General features: G+C 46.2%; 1 long non-coding RNA gene across 1 annotated transcript; it reads left to right on the top strand.

Annotated features, from left to right (window-relative positions):
- Nucleotides 1–1,821: 1,821 nt before the first annotated feature.
- Nucleotides 1,822–15,529, top strand: LOC139799494 (uncharacterized). Its single transcript, XR_011727305.1, has 3 exons — nt 1,822–1,905; nt 9,621–9,731; nt 15,416–15,529. It is a non-coding gene; the product is annotated as an uncharacterized lncRNA (long non-coding RNA).
- Nucleotides 15,530–17,122: the final 1,593 nt, after the last annotated feature.

Raw genomic sequence — 17,122 nt, 5'->3', positions numbered from 1 at the left:
GCTTTGGAAGAAGTGTGCTTGGGAGGTGGGGGGAGGAAAGAGAGGGAAAAAATAATGCATAATTCACAAGGCAAATTAATCAGTCCTCTTTTCCTTGCCTGTTGTAATTATATTGTACACAAGTAATCACTAGGTTACTATTTATTATTATTATTATATTTATACTGGGAGACTAAACACCAGAGAGATGGGGATGTTTGAGTTTGGATGAGCTGAAAGCTGCAGCCACATTTAGAGTAGTGCTTCACCCAGATTTCTATCTAGTTGTGCTTTCATTGTGGAAAGGGCTTTTTTTTTAATTCTTTCCTATTTAGATGGGTGGGGAGTAGCAGAAAAAAAAGGGCGGGGGGGGGTTGGTGCGCGTTAGAGCAGAGAGATTGGGTAAAATTATTTTCCTTCATGCTTGGCTAGGTCTCAGTGTAGAAAAAAAAAAAAATAAAAAAAAGGGGGACCCAGCTTAGGGCTGGTGGGAGATTGTAGATAAAGCAGCTTCATTTCTAACTGACCTTCCATGCGTTTGGCCTGGCCAGGAGAAGGCGGGGGAAGGAACAATGAGAGCCACCTCCAGAAAACCAGACCTGAACACCTCCACCAGGCTCTGAGGTGGGGAAAAAACAAAAGCAAGAGGCAGTGATTTGCCTGGAAAGGCTTTTTATACCAGTCCCCCATCTTTCCCCAGAGCAGAGGGCTGGCACTGCTGTGGGTACAGGGAGCCCCTGAGACCTGGGGTGAGGTGGGGTCTGTGCATCCATCAGGGGTTGCCAAAGAAGTCTGAAGAAGTTAAATCTCAAGCAGCCGAAGTGTTTGGAGAAGCCAAACCCAAGTCTCAGTTCTGCAAGAGATGTCATCCCCCACTCAACATCCACGAGCAGGAAGAGGTGCAGGCTCCAAACACACAGACACCTCACTCCCCAGAGCTTTGCACTTCCAGACCCCTTGGAAAACGTGTGCTTTTTTAGCTGTGGAGGAAACAAACCCTCGTGTGACATGGCATGCAGGGTGCAGCTGGTCCTGCTTTGCACAGGTGGAGGGTGTTAACCATGAGCCTGCTGGGCTTAAACTGGGTCTCAGCAAAGCTTTTTATTTCTCCTCTGAGAGTGGGGGCGGTGCTGGGTGGGCTTCTCCTGGAGGTTATGTGTTTTTTTCCTCTGTGCCCTGGCTGGGAGGCACAAAGCAGACCTAGTGTAGGCATTTCTTTTTCTCTCTGGTCCTCAGGCATCAGGGTTGTGCTTTCTCTTCCTCTGTGCAGCCTCGGGAGACTTTATAACCTGCTGGTACCCAAAGGAAAGCTGGGGAGGGACTTTCTGCATGGCTGGGTAGTGATAGGATGAGGGAGAATAGTTACAAACTGAAAGAGGGGAGATTTAGATTAGATAACTAGGAAGAACTTTTTTCCTGTGAGGGTGCTGAGCCCCTGGCCCAGGTTGCCCAGAGAAGCTGTGGCTGCCCCATCCCTGGCAGTGTCTCAGGTCAGGTTGGATGGGGCTTGGAGCAACCTGGGCTGGTGGGAGGTGTCCCTAACCATGCTTCTTGTAAGGATGGGCAAACCTGAGGGGTATAGAAGTAGACATGGCTCTTTTAAGGTTGTCATAATTCCAGTGGACCAGGTTAATTTTTGGCAACACCTGAGGACCCTGAGGGATTCGAGAGGGGTGGCACCTAGAGGGGTTAATATCCCATCCACTTCCTGCCCATACTCCATAAAAAAGTCAGGAAGAGGGGAAGTCCGGCCCCGCTTTCCCTCCTTTCTCCTCCTCCTTGCTCTGCTGGTTTGCCAGCAACTCTCCACGTGCTCTTCAGAATCCACATGCATCGGCTGCTTGGGAAGAGCTGTGGACGCCTCTACTGAGTCGACTCTGCTGCAAGGGGCCCTCGGGCACCTATCCTTGCCTTTATGGAGATCAGGTTGTGTATAGATTGTAAGATTTGCTTATATTTGTTGTTTATTCCATGTGTTGCTGCCCTCCTATTCCAGCAAACGTGTTTCAGTTTGAATTTCCAGTTTTTAAGTCTCTTGCCCTTATTTCTCTTTTCCCTCTTCCCTTGGGAGGTTGAAAGGGGGATAAAGGAGCAATTCTGTCCTCTGGTTTTTGGTCTGCCCATATTGCTGGCAATGAGAATTCCTGCCTTTCACCAACCTAGGGCTGAAAAGGCAGCCACAAAACCCATCAGCCTAGCACCAGTCCTTCTGCACAGACTGTTTGGAAAGCTGAGCTGAGACAGTGGCTGTGGAAATACTTTCCTTGTTGTTTTTTTGTTGTGTTTGTAAAGTACAAAAGAAGTTTAAACACCCCCACACCACTTTTTTTTTTTTTCCTTTCTTTTTTCTTTTTCTTTTTTTTATTTCCTTTTTTCCTTTTTTTTTCTTTTTTTTTTTTTTTTTTCCTTTTTTTTCTTTTTTTTTTTTTTCTCAAGTTAGAGAGATACTTTACATCATGAACTAAAGATGATGGTCTTCATCAGAAGTAGCCTGATGATGACCCTGAGTGGGGCACCATGCCAGGAGGAACCTGCTTTGCACCATCAGCGCCAAAGAAATAGCAAGTGAACTCAGAACCTAGAGATGCTTTCACTGCACTCTGAACTTGAATCTTAAGTGCTCTCAGAGTGTTGCCTCCCTCTGGTGCTTTAAGGTGTCCTAGGAAAGTTTATCTGTTCTCATTCTACTCTAGGTCTGGAGTATCTTCTAGAAAGGCCAGGGAGTTTCTTTGTCCTTTTCTTTGCAGACACTGGGTTTCTTCTTTTTGTGCCTTCTGGGCTTGTCTTAGGGTGACAGCTAAAACCTGCACATGAAACACTGCACACAGCCTGAATTTCTCCTGCTGTTTCTGCCCTGTGAATGAGTGCAAATACCTTCTGCCTGTACCACCTTTCACAGAAGGAGGGGAGCACTGAAGCCTTGTTGTATCTTGGGAAGGGATTTTAGTAGAGTTATGTGCTCTGGACCGGCTTCTTTCAGGCCCTAAAGACAAACGGGAGCAGTTGTGTTTCTTCACCCCACTGTGCAGCCTGCACGGAGAATGAGGGGCCCTGAGACATGGACAGCAGGGCAAATGCTGCTCTTGTTTTCCCATCCTGTCCCCTCTTTAATAACAGCCTTGTTGCTTTACCCCACAAGTCCTATCTAATGTCAGGAAAGCCTTCTAGCTAACATAGTTTTCAAATTAAAAAAAAATTACTTGTTATCCATCCAATTTTGATGAGAGGAAATTCTATTAAATCCCCAGAAGAAAGTGCATTAGAGCTGTACCTTCAGAAGCAGACCCTTGAATAAACTTTTTTAGTTATTTCACATAACTTCCATTATGACTGTCATTATGAAGCAGATGAACATTTTCTTGAACAATTAGATGCGGGCGTGTGGAATAAAGAGCGTAGTTCACCCGAGATCATTGAAACCTATCTGTTTGGGTGATTCATTTTCTTCCGACTAGGCTGCCCATAATAAGCTTTTCTTCTCTGGCTTTGTCTTGTTTCTCATTTCAGTTGGCCACAATGCCTGAAGAATTGAAAGAATGTCTTTCTCTATGTCCTTGTGCTGTGTGTGAGCCTGGCAAACAAAAAAATAAAGTATTTTTCTTTTTTAAAAGGCAGAAGGAAAAAAAAAAGGAGGAGGCGGCAAAACAGATTAAAAAATAGAATCAGCCCTGTTCCTTGTGGTGATGGCAACTTGGGGCATGAAGGCATTGAGAAATGTCATGGAGTAAAGGATGGGAGATGGACTCTTTCTGCTAATGATTGGAAGTGAAAACATCTGGGCAGATGAGATGGCAGAATGTCTTTTGTGGTGGCTGGGCAGGAGTATCAGATGAAACCACATGCAGGCATGGGGATGCACAGAAGACACATCCTGCTTCAGAGGCTTCTGTAGGACAACTCAGGTTAGTGAGGTGCTCCTGCTGGGAAATCTAAATTCAAGTATCCAGTGTGTATGTGTGTTGCAAAGGTGTAACACCTGGGATGCAGGGCTGAGGCCAAGGAAAGGAAGAAGCATGTAAAAATCTTCATAAATACAGGGCGTCCCTCTCTCATCTCTCCTATGTTCCCATCCCAAGTTCTGTGCTTTCTCCCAGAGGTGTAATGAGCTCAGCTTGATGCTTTGCACAGATCATCAGCAACAGCTTTTCTTTGAAGCTGATCAGGCACTGCTGGGATTCATAACCAGGCATCTGCTGTTGATGTGTCCAGCATCAAGGAAGCAGGTTCCTTGAGCCTGTCCTGGTGAAGGCATCTCCTCCTCAGCACCTCTCCCTAAAGGCGATGCTTTATCCTGGGTGTAAAGCACAGTTTACTCCTCCCATACCTCCCAGGCTGCTTTAGAGACTGATTTCAAGTGGAGCAGCCTGAATTTTCTCATTTTAATGGCCGTGTCTTGCAGCAGGCTGTGGATCTGGACTGCACCTCATGCTTATAGGAGTAGGGGTCATGGGTCTCCTCCTTAGAGAGCTCGTAAAGCAGTGAGTTGTTTTTTGTTTTGGTTTTGTTTTTATTTTTTTGCTGCACAGTGTGCACAAATACCCCATATAACAAGATAACTTGATAAGACAGGCTGAGGATGTTGTCACTTGACTAGCAAGTAGGATTTTAGTGGGTTAAAAAAAACCCCAGATTTCCATTGTTCCTCCAAAATTAAATGTTCAGCCTGCCAGGTGATACCTGGCTGGTTTACTTCTTGTTTCAAGACAGGCAGCAGCAGTACAGCCAAACTTCATGTCTGGTGGTTAGAACTGTAAGTGTTCATTTCCTGGGGTGGTTTTCACCCAAGTCTCTCTGCAGCAGCTCAGTATTTAGTGGATGTGCTGCAAATGATATGGAAATCCTTGTATCAGTTTGCAACTTGAGAAATTGTTGGAGAGTTGAAGAAAATGAAGAGCTTGCTTTGGTTTCTTTTAAAACAGCAGAAGCAGCTGACTGGGGCTCTGCCCTGGGCTTCTTGTGGATATATATTCACAGGGATTGAATTGAATGGAAGCTACTGATGAATGTGAAGGCAAGGGAAACTGTTTTTATAAGCAAAAGAAATGGCAAAACTTGGGGGAGAAAGCAGAGAATGCGAGACCTTGAACCGAGCCTCTTCAGGGAGGGGGGGATAAAAAGAGAAGGAAAAAAGTGCCCGCTTGAATAATAAAGTAGCGACCTTGAACATATATGGTGTGCATAATAAGAGTGAAACAAAGGAGCCTCTGAATATGAGGCATTCTTAGATGGGAGAATAATAATCACAAGTGGCAAATTTTTAAAAATGGAAGACAAAATACAACACGAGTGATGGGGACCTGAAGCAGGCTGAGAGGAGAGAAATGATTGAAGGGGGTTAGCAATAGGCTGGGCTGGTGAGGGGCCTGGTTCCTGCTTGCAGTAAGGCAAAGCTTTTCTTCCTGCTCCAGGAGGATTTTATTGATGGTTTATTATCTTTGTTTGAACTCCACTTCCTTTTTTGGAGCACTGGCTGAATTTGAGAGGCAGAGGGGAGTTTTTGGGTTCTGGTCCCCAGTCTTCCCTCTGCCCTCCTTGGGGACCAGCCTGGCTTTCTTATGTATGTCAGAGTATGAGTGTTGCAGGATATTTAACCCCAGCACTGAGAGACCTTGCATTTTTTCTTGACCAGATCCTCTCTCCCCCCTCTCCCTGTTCCTGTTGGCAGGAGTGCAGCACTGCTGCAGCCATGGTGCTGCCAGCCTGCATGCCATGGGTGCAGGTGGTGGGGTGGTGGGGAGCTCCACCTCCCCTTCTCCCTCCCCTCTTTCTTTCCATACAACACAATTATTTTCTTTTGAGGAAACCCATCCTGAGGCCCATCCATCCCCGTTCAGTGCTCACATAATTTCAGACAGGGCAAAGGGAGCACCAGCCAAACACCTACAGCCATGTTGCCTTTTCAGAAATGATGCTGAGCTCATCCCTGGGTGCTGGGATGGGAGCCCTGTGCTGGAGCAACGTGTCCTGCAGGCACATCTATTTGTTTTTAAATGAACTCCTTCCCTCCATGGAGTTGCTGGGGAAAAGAAGAAAGCTGCCAAGAGGAAAGGAATCATTTTGCCCACACTAGACATCCAACCATTCCCAATAGCAAGGGCTTTAATGAGATTTCCCTCCCTTCTCCCCTCCTTCCCCAGCAGATGAAAACCAGGTGGTGATCAGGGGGGGGTTGGCTCTGCAGGTGGAAAGAAGGGCAGCTCCTTCTTGGGTTAAAAACTGGTTGCATGGCTGTCCCAGAGAGTTGTAGTCAGCAAAGATAAACCCAGATGGTGAATGGTCACCAGTGGTGTTCCCCAGGGCTCACTTTTGGGGCTGGTCCTGTTCAGTATCTTCATTTATGATCTAGATGGAGGGAGTGAGGGCTTCCCCAGTCAGTCTGCAGATGACACCAAGTTGGCTGGGAGTGTTTATCTGCTGGAGGGTAGGAAGGCTCTGCCGAGGACCTGGACAGGCTGGCTGGCTGGGCCAAGGTCAGTAACACGAGGTTTCACCAGGCCAAGTGCCAGGTCCTGCACAGGTCTACAGCCGTGGGGAGGAGTGGCTGGAAAGCTGCCAGGTAGAGAAGGACCCGGGGGTGGTGGTTAATACCCAGCTGAACATGAGCCAGCTGTGTGCCCAGGTGGCCAAGAAGGCCACCAGCATCCTGGCTTGTATCAGGAATGGTGTGGCCAGCAAGAGAAGGGCAGGGATGGTGTCCCTGTGCTGGGCACTGGTGAGAAGCACCTCGAATGCTGTGTTCAGTTCTGGATCCCCCTCCACAAGAAAGACATGGAGCTGCTGGAGTGAGTTCAGAGAAGGGTAACCAAGCTGGGGAAGGGTCTGGAGAACAAGCCCCGTGAGGAGAGGCTGAGGGAATGTGTAGTTTGGAGAAGAGGAGGCTGAGAGGAGACTGTGGTCTTCCATGTGGGGAAATCTTTGCTGCAACAATGCCCAGACCTTGGCTCTACAAACCAGCACTAAAAGATTAATCCAAGTGAGTCTGTGAGGCGAGGTACCTCTTCCTCTCCCAGCCCTGGCTGAAGCCATTGGTATAGAAACCTCTCAGGCACCCTGATGTGGCTTCAGCCAAACTTTGCAAAGTCACCAAGGCTGGAATTTTTTGGTGGGTTTCCGCCCTATGAGGATGCCTCCAGTTGCTGGACCCATTCCTTCACACAGCCCAGTAGGCCCTGCCAGGTTCTCCTCTGCCTGGCTCCCCTGGTTTGTGTATCCTTGTGTTGTCTTCATTCTTCACACCACAAAAGATTAAAGACAATACTAATAATATCAAAACGGCCTTTTGAGAATGGGCTGCCTGCTGGTATTATGCTGTGTAAAGCCTCAGTGAAATAGCCTGGGTAATTTACACTCATTAGGAGGAGAATGCAGTAGATTAAAGGTAGCAAGGGTGAAGAGCTTCCCATTTTTGTCAAACTTGTCCAACCTTTTATTCACCTGCTGAAGCCATTATTTTATAATAATAAAAAAAGAGGAGAAAGAGCCTTGCATGGACCTGGGGAGAAAGGGAGAAAAGCACAAGCTGGAAGCTATTTCCTCAAGAGAGAGAAATGCAGCATTATAGATTAAAGGTGAAAAGACAGCCCTCATTTAAATCAATCCACCTCTCCGAAGCATATTTATTCCCAGATTAATTAGAGTTGCAAATGAAAATGATCTGGTTGGTGGGAACATTATTGAGGCCTTTAAAGTGCGGGAGTGAAGATTAAAAGGAAGCACACTTACCCTTTCCTCATCATCTAAAGAGGAGATCAAAAGAGTCAGTGTCAAATTAACAGCCCTGATGATTTCTCTCTTCTTCTCATCCTCTGTTTATTATCTCAGGCTCATGTTGGTACACGCAGGATGAAGCCCTGCTTTCCAAAGCAGCTGGTGCATGAAGTGTGTGGGGACCCTTCAGTCAATTCAGATCAGCTAGGAAGGTCCACGGTTACCTGACTGGGAATTCAGGGAACATGTGTGCAAGGGAGGGAAACCCTAAAATGTTGGCTTTCAGGGGTCACGTAAGGGAGAAGATTCTCATTGGGTGTTGCAGAGAATTTACTAGCTGTAGAAACATAGCACAGCCAGACTGCACATTAGTTTAACTAATCTGTGGTTCAAGCATGTTCAGTTGAATGCCCAGCCTCTTGTGGGGCTGTGGGATGGATTTGGGACTTGCTGTGGAAGAAAGAAGCAGGATTTTGCTTGGCTTGGAGGGAGGGGAAAGAGATGCAAGCCCTGCAAGACTCCACTAGGAGCAATAGAAATTCAGCAAAGAAAGGAAGGCTGAGAGAGTTGGGGGTGTTCAATCTGGAGAAGGCTGCAGTGGGGAGACCTTAGAGCGCCTTCCAATGCCTGAAGGGGCTCCAGGAAAGCTGGGGAGGGACTTTGGAAAAGTGCATGGAATGATGGGATGACAGGGAACAGTTTCAAAATGAAGGAGAGGCATTTTAAATTGGGTATTAGGAAGAAATTCTTTGCTGTGAGGGTGGTGAGCCCCTGGCCCAGGTTGCCCAGAGACGCTGTGGCTACCCCATCCCAGGCAGTGTTGAGGACCAGGTTGGATGGGGCTTGGAGCAGCCTGGGCTGGTACAAGATTGTTGCTCAATGTAGATCCAGATGTATGTGCTAGCTCTCTCTGAAGGCAAAGTCTTCCTTAGGGACAGCTGTTTGTGCAGCCTCCTTGTCTTCTGTGTGTGGTGAAAGGGCTGACCATGGCTCCAAAGGAAGATGGAGGGAGAAACAGCCCAGCAGCCTCAGCTGGGCTGTGCTGGAGGGTTGTCTCAGGGTCTGACCCTGCTTTGGGGTGCAAATCTGAGAGTCCATCCTGAGCTATGAATGGGGAAAAACTTGGCTAGTGGTTTGGTTCTGGCTGGGAGTTTTGGCAGCCTTAGAATCCTGGAATGGTTTGGGTTGGAAGGGACCTTAAAGTTCATCTCCTTCTAAACCCCTTGCCATGGGCAGGGACACCTCCCTCTAGATGAGGTTGCTCAAAGCCCCATCCAGCCCTGGCCTACAACACTTAAAGGGAAGGGGCATCCAGTTACAGTCTCCTGTAGACATTTCCAGTCTACTGATCCAGTTCTGTGTCAGCAGGTGGACCCAAATACACCCAGATATTTGGGTCACAGCCTGGTTCTGTATCTGGAGGAAATCTGTTGTCTTCACCAGCAGTCAGAGGTGGCTGCTGTCCTGAAACTCATTCCTGAAAAGACATCTAATGCCAAGGGAGTCTGTCTCTCTCTGCTCCTGATGTTTAGGTCTAGGTATGGAGCATGCTGTGCCCTGAGGTTCCCAAATGTAATATTTTTAGTTAGATCTGAAGTGTGTCAGTTGGGTTCCAATGGCACTTTTGTCACTGGAGGCTCCTCCAAAAGGGACCCTGCCACCCCAGGGCGGGCCAAGCTGTGAGCTGTGCTTTCTCCACGAGGCACATGTCCAATATGACAGCTGACACAGGGGGAGGGATTTCTCAATTTTCTGCTCAGATTTTCCTTGCAGTTGCGGTTCTTTTGCCACCGGACACCCTAACTCTCCCATCTCACAAGAAAATGAGAGACTCACTGGGGAAAAAAAAAGACAGGATTGGCTCTAGTGTTTATTGGCTCTGGTCTTGCTTCATTTTATTTGATTGCTGTCTCCTTGTCCTCTTCACCTTGCAGGTCTCTCTGTGGGAATGCAGTGTGAGAGAGGACCTGAGCCACTGAGGACTCCTCCAGACTGTGTGGGCTCAGCCACACTTCTTCCTCTTTGCTGCAAGTCCAATGGGCACGGTAAGTACTGTCATCAGCATTGTGCTGATGGGGCTGGTTCCTTCTCAGCATCTCCTGAATGTTCCAAAAATCCCAGCCATGAGTATTTCCATAAAAGCAGTCAGCTCTGGCTTGTGTTTACTGACTTGGGAATCCTTCTGCAACGCCTGAAATAGAATTTTCAATTTAAAACATCCACTTTTTCCCCTGGAAGCAGAGTTTGCATTTGGCTGTGGATGCAAATGAGAAACTCAGTCAGGTGGTGGGTTTTTTTGTTTTTTGGTTTGTTTTTTGTTTTTTATTTTACTCAGTATTTTTTTCTTGTTTGAGAAAACAAAGCACTTGTGTGTGCACAGCCATCGCTTGTGTTGTGTTCTGTTCTCACTTGAGCTTTGATTTTGACCTGTCCATATAGGACAAACATTTTTTGCATCTAAAAGATTTAAATGAGTCAGGAGACTTGTTCCCCTCCCAGCTCTGCTGACAGGTTCCGTGGTGTTTTCAGATGCTTTCCTGAATTGATGATTTCTAGGTCAAGGAGAGTGTTATGTTTGTGGGTTTTTTTTTTTTTTGACTGTTTGTCTTCTGCTAATCGCTGTCAGCCCTGAGATTTATGCACTGAAAGGGACAGCAGCTGGGGTCACTTTTAATAGGAGTTCCCACACCAGCTGGTCAAAAGCATGTTGGGGTGTAGGGCATGGGAGCTTTTACCACAAAGCCTCCAGATAGATACCCAGGCACTCCACTGTAGCAAAAACCATTTTCTGATTATAATGGGAAATCCACAAGCTGGAATATTGTTGTTTTTCTTGGAATAAATGCATTTGTGTGCACTTTTTTTTTTTTTTTTCCTCTATCTTTTATGGGAAATTGTCCCAGTTCTTGCCCAACAAGGGCTGGCCATGCCCACCTAATGTGCTTCAAATGCATTTGGTGTCTGTAGCTGGTTCTGCCTGTTGGATGGTGAATCTGGTTCAAGGGGTCTCCAGCTTTGCTAAATATAGTCCTACAGCCCTCTAGAACCAAATAAAAAAACCTCTATTTGCATTCTAGTTTCAAATTTAGAGCTGTCAAAGATGCCAGAAGAAATCTCTGCACCCAAGTGGTATCTTGTACTATAGTGGGAGGTTGTGGATCCTCTTGCAACCTCTACACCAGTATTCAGGTATATGTAAAACTACAACTCCTAGGAAATCCAGCAGCTTAATTTCTTTTATTTTTCTTTTTCAGCCCCATGTAAGTCAAATTATGTTTTTCTGTGTGGTGAATGTGATGATCCAAATGATCCAAAAGGATACTTACTGATTTTTTTTTAGTCTGCCTAAGAGCTAGATCAGAGTTACAGAAATTAAGTAACCTCATGCAGGTGATGTGCTGTTAGTTTGTGAAAGTAAGTTCATCTGAGGAAAAACCCCCACTTATGGGTAATGAAGAAAATGCTTGAGGACCTCTTCTGCATCTACAAAGAGATTTGATCTTTGTGTGTTGCTTGCATTACAACCCCATCTCTTAACAGGGATTTCAAACTTGCTATTTTCAGGCCTTTTTTTGAGTTTAGGTTTATTCTCTCCTGGATCTCCCTCATCTCATCATTTACTTGCCCAGGTACTTCCTCAGGGTCCAGATGCCTTTTTTCTCCTCTGTGTCGTTGCACCATTTTCCTGTACAGACATGGGAGCCCAGCAGTATCTCTGCAAGTTCTTTGAAATGTCCTGAACAAATCAACTTTAACCAAAGAGTTCTGTTTATGACAACTTCTCAATGATTTTGGGGTGGGCAATTGTGACCTTGAGTTCTATAGCAATCCATAAATATGTGATATGGGGCTACAAGGCTGTACTCTTCTCTTTTCCTGATGTTAACTCCATGGTATGCATCAGCTGTCCTTGCTAGCTGATGGGATTGTCTCAGAGGATGGGATCCTACAGCTTTGCTCTGTGACTGGAGTGGCTTCATTGCCACGAGTGGTGGAAACCTGGTGCAGAGTATTGTGAGTTCCAACAAGTCAGCAAGTTCCAACAAGAGAGTGGACAAAGGTTCTTGCATGGTTCAAGCTCAGGCTTTTCCTTTGCTTGGGATGAGCTCTCCTCTTTGTTTGCTGCTTTGGTAGTTGGGTACCTGAGGGCCTGAGGTGCACAAGCACATTTTTGCTGACATCTGCTTGTTGTTGAAGGAGATGGGGTGTGTTGGGAGAGTGGACATTGAAAGGGTTAAGTTGGCTCAGCCACCGGATTGTGCCACCTGGTAGATTTGTCCTCAGATCCCTGAATGTTAGAGTCAAAACCAGTCTACAGTCAGACTGTAGACCATGATTATGCAGCCACCAGCTGCCATTGTAGTCTCTGTGACACCTGGAAAGCATCTCATCCTGGTATGGTGGCTTGAAGGGGTAAGCACAGGATGGCCATGAGATGTCCCAGCCAGAAAGCACTTCCTGAGAAGAAAGGTCAGGATCCTCTCAGCTCATTTTTAGCCATGAGAAATTAGGGGAAACAGAGAAGAACAAACGTTTTGTGAATTAAAAAAAAAAATAATAAAAATGTAAAAAATCCTCCAAGCATCCTTTGAAAGCTCCTGAGCTTTGGGAGTGATGCTGAGCTCTGGTTAATGGGCACTCCCTAAGGTTCCCCCCCTGTCCCACAATTGATTGCAGCGAGATTACGATGCCATTAAAATTCACTCTGCCCATAAACTAAGGCTGTGGAAAATGCTGACGTTTATAGCAGCTCCTACAAGAGACATATTTCAGGATGAAAGTGAGTCCTAATGCAAGAACTTTATTTAGGTAAAACAACATCCAGGGATGGGGGAGTTGAGGAGGGGGGGGAAGAAGAGGAGGAGGAGAGGTGGTGGCAATTGCAGAGAATTTTATTTCTCTCAACTAATGGGTATACGGATGCTAAATTTAAAAGACATTTTTAATAAATCTATTGGCCTTTGACAAAATCAATCCAAACCCCATAAACCAAGAAGTCACCCACTTGGTATTAATGAGGCTACATTTGCATTTATTTTTCCTTTACACTAGACAAACCATTAATTTCATGTTTATGCTTCCTTTGAAGTCTGAATGCTTGGAGATAGATGGCCACATCAAGTCTCCTGCTGCTACATTAATATTTTGCTATAAATGATAAATTTGACCATTTCCTACAACACCCCTTTTTTCTTTAAGAAAGCTGAGAAAATGCAAGCAATAAGTCTTAAGCCCCTGAAAGCTTAGCTGTTTTTTTAAATACTCTGCAGTCATTGATTATTAAAGCAGTCATAGCTTTAACTTTGGGTTGCATTTGATGGCACCCAGCATTTTGCTGCTGTAAATTGGAGAGATGTTCATTAACCAATTGGGCTGTCTCTTCTTTGCACATCATCTTTCAACTGACTGATGCAAAAACTGGACACAGCCAGGTCACCTCTGCTTCACCCCATCTCGGGCCTCTGAAGGTTTCTTGCTTACATCTTCTGGCTGCTTCCATGCAAGTGAAGTACATCTTTGTGCCCCATAAGGACAGCAAAGGTGCCTCATACCAATTTGATAATATTTCAGAGTTGTTAAGGTTGGAAAGACCTTCAAGATCATCGAGTCCAGCTGTAAATTCACACCTACTTTGTGCTTCCCAAACCACCAGCTCCTAGAAACCAAGGGAGAGACCCGTCTGGAAAACATAGGGGAGCTTAGGATGATGGGTGTGAAGGAGGTTTAACTCCTGCAAAGACTATGGGATTGGAAGTTTTATCAGTCTGTACCTTTCTCTCAAATCAGTCCCAGGTCCGGAGGGGAACACAGGTTTGGGGGTGCTCCATGACCTCATGCTGGATGTGGAGCCCAGAATGGCTTTTGTGAACTCAGTCTGGGTGGATTAGAGCTCTCCCAGGTAGAGTGAGGAGAGGTGATAGCCAAGAGGGTCTCTGCATAGAGTAGTGTGGCAGTAGGGAAAGCCTTGGAAACACCTGAGCTGTGGCTACAGAAATGGTGGCTCTCCACTGAAGCGTTGTCTTGTAGCACAAAATAAGGACCTTCTCTGAGGCTGCTGTTTCCATCTCAGATACGTTGCTGGGCATGGTTTACTGGGCTGCCAGGACACTGTGGAAGATGCACTCCTTTCTATACCACTTTGATTTGACTGGTAAGGGATGTCCAGTCCTCTTCTACCCAACAGGTTGGACCTTCTCCTGAAACACTCCTAGGATTTGGCCCAACTATTTATCATGGACCCTGCACCTTGGAGAATGTGTAGCATCTCCACTGGCCAGTTCCTGCAGCACTTCTGCATTTGTGTTCTAGCAGGGATTTAGATGCCAGCAGGCAGCTGCTGAGAGACATTTTGTGGTCTTTGCTTCTTGATGCAGGTGCCTGAATTCTTCCTTGATTTACCCCTTAGGGGTTTTTCAGATTGACCCTCTGCCTTGCTCTGCCTCTGACCCTTGCTCTTCAAGGAAAGCTCAGACCCATGACTGATCTGTGCTTCAGCCCTGCTGCTGCATCCCCCCATCACCTGGGGATGCAAAACTGGGGGATGCAGGGACATCCAGTGAAACTATGGATGAGGGGGGCCTTCAGCACCTGCCTTTTGCCTTTCCTCTGGGCCTTTTACCTGGCATCTGCCACATCCCCCAGCAGCTTCTGTAGTGGAAGATACAAGGTGTTTTTTCCTCCTCAGAACCATGGTTTGCACACACTTCCTAAACAAGGAGCAACCACTTGAGCATCAGTTGGAAGACTAAATATCACTTTTTTGGGGGGTTTTTTTTGTTTTTTTTTTTTAAATGAAGCATCTTTTATATCTAGGCTGGGGTTAGATTTCATACAACCCTTGTTTGTTTTCTTTTTGCCAGATGGAGTTTATGGAGGAGGGAAAGGATGTTCTATCAATAGGGGAGTGGCTATTGACACTTGCTGCTATGAAGTGCCTTTCTGTGCTCTCAAAGAGCAGGATTATGCTCTGGGTGGCTGGATGCCTCAATTGTCTCATGCTCCATTAACAGCCTCGATGTGGAGGTGTGAACTGACCTTAGGGGTCTGATATGAAAGAGGACTCAATATTAAATGTGCAAGTTGAAACTGCTCTGGCTTTTTCTTTGCTGCTTTTATTTATTTGTTTGTTGTGTGGTTTGGTTTGGTGATTGGTTTTGTTTGCTTTTAAAAGAATGTGACAAAACCTTCATCATATTTTGGATTCTTATATATACCTCTAAGTATACATACAGATAATATACATCTAGTTTTGGATCCATTCTACATTGGGGTAGGGCTTTTTACACAGGTGTGTAGCCAGAGGACAAAGGGAAATGGTTTCAAACTTGAAGAAGGGAGATAAAGGTTAGACATCAGGAAAAAATTCTTTAATTTGAGGGTGGTGAATCCTGGCTCAGGTTCCCCAGGGAAGTTGTGGCTGCCCCATCCCTGGCAGTGTCTTAGGCCAGGTTGGATGGGGCTTGGAGCAACCTGGGCTGGTGGGAGGTGTCCCTGCCCATGCAGGGGGTTGGAACTGGATGAGCCTTTAGGTCCCTTCCAACCCAAGCTATTCCATGATTCTCACTTCTATAGCTCTTAGGAAATCTATCCCTCTGTGATTCACACCTCCAACATCCCTGGGCAGTCCTGTACATCCCCTGCTGAGTCAGGCTGCTTCATTCAGGAGCTTGGCACAAAAGGTTTTTGTTTTTAACAATTTGTGTTTTAATTTCTCATTGTTCTCATTCAGCTCCCAGTGTCTGGACTTGAAAGGTGCTTGTGTCCAAGTTTCCAGCTAAGCCAGTTTAATGAGAAGCACCCTTAAAGAAAAGAAAGAACACCCTGTTCAGGTCAGTAAAGAATGTGATGCTTCAAAAATAACTGCTCTCATGAGAGTCCTGTTTAAGTTTCCCACCTTGGGCAGCAGCTCTGATGGATGCAGTCCTAAGGCAGGTTTTGAGCCAACAAATCTCTCCTAGCACCCAAGGTTTGTGCTCAGCAGAAGCTCAGTGTTTCACCCTGCTCCAGCCAGCCCTCTTTTTGCCCCTGTCTTGCCAGCTGCTCACATTCTGAAGACAGTGGTGGATATATTCCACATGCTGGATATGTCCATAGATAATATTTTTCCTTCCCCAACAAGTGTGAACATGCTGAAGATCAAGTGAATGTGGTGGAGCCACTTCCCATCAATAATTAGAAATGAAAGCAGCTATTAAACAAATAAGTCTCCGTGATTCTCATGAAAAACTGGAACTCACATAGTGATTTCAGCAGCTTCCTGCCTTTCATTTCATATTTTGGCCTTTTTTTTTTTTTTTTCTTTGAAAAAAAAAAGAAAAATACGTGTCTAGGACCTTGGGACCATGCCTACCCCACCCTTCTCACTGTCATTACTGTCTCTTCTCATGCCAGAGCAATCCCAGTGTCAAAACAGGGCTGAATCTGGTGGAGGCTGAGCACTGAGTCTCCTCCCAGCCTTGCTGCAGGAGCTGTACTGCTCTGGGAAGGGAGGTTGGCTGAGGAGGAGACATTTCCCTGAAGCCCTCAAAAATCTGCCTTTCAGCAGAGCTGGGTTTGTAGCCACAAACCAAAGGAAACCTCTCAGGCCACAAAAACAAATGGAAGGATGAAGCCCAGACAATGTTAGTGGTAGTGGTTATTAAGGGGTTTTGCTGCACCTTGGACCTGTTGACTTGTACTGCTCAGGGGCATTGCAATGTACTTGGAACAACCAACTTTACATGAACAGATCACTCGTTTTCACCTCTGGCCATCCTCTCCTGCTTTGATGTTCCTGCATGTGGGTTCCTAAATGGATGTAGCTTTAAAGCATCACCACAGCTTTAAGTCCTTGCCAAGGTTGGAACCTGTGCTGGTCAAAGAAGGAGCAGCCCCAGGCTGGTGGCTACTGTCAGTCATGATTCTGCTGAATTTGTGTAGCTGGTGATGTTGTACAAAGTTTCAGTTTGTACTCTCTAAGCATCACCCTTTTCCCTAGAAGGATGAGCTGCTGTGTGGCATAGAGGCCATCGCCCATGGAATGAGGCATGGGAAGATTTGCTCTTTCACAGATGATTCCATGGTGATTCATTATCGGATCTTGGAAGCCTGGATTTTAGCTGCTTCACTGACCAGTGTCGTCACTCATTTACTCCTTCAGAGATCAGTAGCAGTTTTTCTTATTCCCATGGCCTCCTGTAGCCAGTATCTACCAGCTAAGGAAATCTGGAAAAGGGGGTGTGTAATTCAGAAGGACGCAATGTCATTGCCCTACTTCCACTGCAGGTCACCAAGGGAGAAGACAACACAGGTGCCATGTGCTGCAAGCTTCCTCTGCCCTCATCTTTAGTTGGATCCTTGCCCAAGGAAAGGTCACCTGAGGACTGTGCTGCCCCAAACCTTTCCCATCTCATCCTGAGCACCAGCAACCGGGACTTGCCACCATCCATCCCAGACC

Source organism: Heliangelus exortis, chromosome 9 (genome assembly GCF_036169615.1).
Source record: "Heliangelus exortis chromosome 9, bHelExo1.hap1, whole genome shotgun sequence".
NCBI lineage: Eukaryota > Metazoa > Chordata > Aves > Apodiformes > Trochilidae > Heliangelus > Heliangelus exortis.
Note: the sequence above shows the minus strand (reverse complement) of the source record. Positions and strands in the feature narration are given on the sequence as shown.